The following is a 3244-nucleotide window of genomic DNA, read 5'->3' on the forward strand; positions in this document are numbered from 1 at the left end:
AAAAAAAAAAAGAGAGAGAGAGAGAGAGAGAGAGAAAGAAATAAGAAAGTGATTCTTAAACTTCAGTGTGTACCAGAATCACCTGAAGTGCTTCTTCAAAAGCAAATTTCTATAAATTAAATACAAATAAAAGTAAATTATTGCAAACCTCTGAATTAGAATCCGAGTGCTGGAGGTCTAAGAAGATGTGTTTAGCAAGTTTCAGGTGATTCTGATAGAGATGGTCTGAGCAATATTTTTTTTGAAAAATACTGCAAAGTAACTAAATTAGTACTTCGCATTTATATCCCTGTATGTCTAGTACATTTTCACTAGAGATAATAATAACAGCAAGTTGTTGTAAGGATAAAATTAGGTAATCCTTACAGATCGCTTAGCATAGAGTTTTGCATAGAGTAACGTGTTAAAAAAAAAATGTGAGGCTGGCGGGCCAGCCACAGTAGCACACACTAGACACTGCCACTGGCATGCCAAGTCACATGGTAGCCTTGGGTTAAATTCCTGGTCTACTCTAAAGCCTGGCACTGGAGTCCCAGCTACTTGGGAGGCTGAGGCAAGAAGATTAGAACATAGTGAGATACTCTCTTAAAAATGACATCATACAGGGGCCAGCAAGTGGTGTGGTGGTTAAGATACTGGATTTCCACATGTCCAACAACAATTCAAGTCCTGGCCCCAGCAGCTTGCTTTCCCATGCCCCACTTGCCTCACCATGCCCCCCAACACTATCTCTCTCTGGTGAGCCTGCATGCCCTTTAGCAAATGAAAAAAATAGCAATTGAATATATATAAAAATAATAAATAAATAAATAATTTAAAATAATAATGATAAATAAAATTTTAAAAATAGTTTTTTAAAAATAAAAAATAAGGAACACCATACAGACACACACACCTCAAAGAAAAGTAGAATGAAGTTATCCACTGTTGTAGATTTTATTGTTATTGTTGACTAATATTACTTTTAATTTAAAGATTCCTGGGGAAAAAACAATTATTTAAATAAACTGGGAAAAGGAATTGTACACTGGAAAAGATTGCTCTTTGAGAACCTCTACAAAATAGTAAGCTTTTTTTCCATTCTTTTAAAAAAATTTTTAAAAGATTTTCTTGCCTTTGGCCATGTGTGCTCACAAGCAAAAGAGAGAGAGAGACAGAGAGAGGGAAAGTGAGAAATCACACCCCAGGGGAGATGGCCACGCTGCAATACCTTCTCCATTTTTCTCTTGGGATTCTAGGCACACACACATTCCCCCAGCATGATCCTCAAGTCACCAGGGACTTGAACTACAGTCAGCCACATTCAGGTGCCCCAATCACTACACCAAATGCCAGTCCCCTTTTTCTCATTTCTGACAATGGTCACTTTTTCATTTGGTATACCTATTATATTTTAAAACATATTTAACTCTTCAATGTTATTATTTTATTATAAAGTTCCACTTTTCTCTTAAATATACATTTTCATGTTTTTTCTTACAATGAACATATAGTAAAGATTTCATTTAACTCAGTAATGAGAGAAGGAGAAAAGACTAAATGAAGCAAGTTTATATGGCATGAGGGAATGTTGAAATGGACTTGTGAATACATAATGTTATGGTTTGAATACATCCCACAAAAATTTTATGTGTGGGACTTTATTATATGGTCTGTATTGTAAAAGCGTACGAACACTTAATTCTTGCATAGCATCCCAGGGTAAAGCTTAGAGAACAGTGATTTGTTCATGCTGATTGCGTCATAGAGGCAACAGCCTTCTGAATAGTTTGTCTTGCAAGACCCAGTGAATTCTTGTTCTCTTGAGAATGGGTTAGTTCTCACAAGAGCTGGCTATTCTGACCAGGTTTAGGCAATGTCTCATTGTGGTTTTGATATGCATTTCCCTTATGATAAGAAATGTTGATAATTTTTTCTTTTTTTTTTCACCATTTGTAAGTCTTTTATTTTTTTGAGAGGTTTTTGCTATAGGGCGCGTGCGCTCGCCAGACAAACAGAGAAAGACAGAGAGACAGAAAGTGAGAAATCACCCCCCAGGGGGGATGGTCACGCCGCAATCCCTTCTCCTCCATTCTCCTCTCGGGATCTTGGGCACGCACGCACATGCGCCCGGCGTGAGTTTTAAGCCACCGGGTCCGGGACACGAACCGCAGTCGACTACGTGGGAGTCCAGCGACATAGCCATTACACTAACTGCTGGTTCCCAACCATTTGTATGTCTTTTGAGAGTTGTCTGTTCAAGTCAATTGCCTACTTTTTTATTGGATTATTCATTTTTTGTGTGTGTGTGGGTGAGTCATTTGAGTTCCTTACATATTCTGACTGTCAATACCTATCTGAAAATAGTTTGAAACATTTTCTCCAACTCTGTAGATTGTCTATTTATTGTTTCTGTAGATATGGAAAGCTTTCTGTTAACATTTCATGAAATAGATTTTCTATGTCTTTTTTCCATCTCTTTACCATCTGAGATACCCATTATGCAGTTATTTAGTCATGGAATTGGGTCCTCCCTTCGTTTCTGTATGTCCTCTTGTATAATTTTTCCATGTCAGGTAGGTTCTGTGCCAATGTCATAACAAGGTTTGAAGGAGGAACATTTCATACAATGATATAAAAATCCAATCACCATACTTTTGATCTCCAGTAGGATCATGTTCTCTTCATTTTTAATGGTTACTTTTATTTTCTTTTTAACCACTTAGACTATTGAAAAGTTTCTGTCTTCAAATTCAGATTCTTTCCTCTGCATTGTCTAACCTGTTGTTGATGTGCTCTACAAATTTTGTATTCCCTGTCTTTTATTCATCTCCAGGATATCTGATTCTTTTTAACAGGCCTCTCTCCATTAAATCTCTTTTGCATGTCATGCATTTTTTTTTCATCTCCAGAAATCTATTTTCTCTTGTATTTCATTGAGTATCGTCATAATCAATATTATAAAATCCATTTCTGACATTGCTGTGATTTGCATTTTTTCCAGTATTAGTATGGACTTTGTGTATTCCATTATGGAAAAGCTATTACCTTTGTATTTTCTGTTAGTTTTTTCTTTTTCGTTTGTTTGTTTCAGCATCCAGTGGAGTCTTTACCCTAATTTCTGGATTAGATTTTGTAGTGGCAGTATTTTATTTATTTTTTATTTGAACCTTTATTAAAGATTTATGTATTTTCAGAGACATTTACTCTGTGTCCTTCATCACAAGTGGGTCTAGCCCATTCTCAATCTCTTTCACATCATTTT

At 36.1% G+C, this 3244-nt stretch overlaps 1 pseudogene; it reads right to left on the reverse strand.

The window, feature by feature from the left end:
* Window positions 1-2549: 2549 nt before the first annotated feature.
* On the reverse strand, window positions 2550-2653 carry LOC114007958 (uncharacterized; annotated as a pseudogene).
* Between the last annotated feature and the right edge of the window lie 591 nt (window positions 2654-3244).

Source organism: Tupaia chinensis, unplaced genomic scaffold, assembly GCF_000334495.1.
Source record: "Tupaia chinensis unplaced genomic scaffold, TupChi_1.0 Scaffold000262_1, whole genome shotgun sequence".
Lineage (NCBI taxonomy): Eukaryota > Metazoa > Chordata > Mammalia > Scandentia > Tupaiidae > Tupaia > Tupaia belangeri.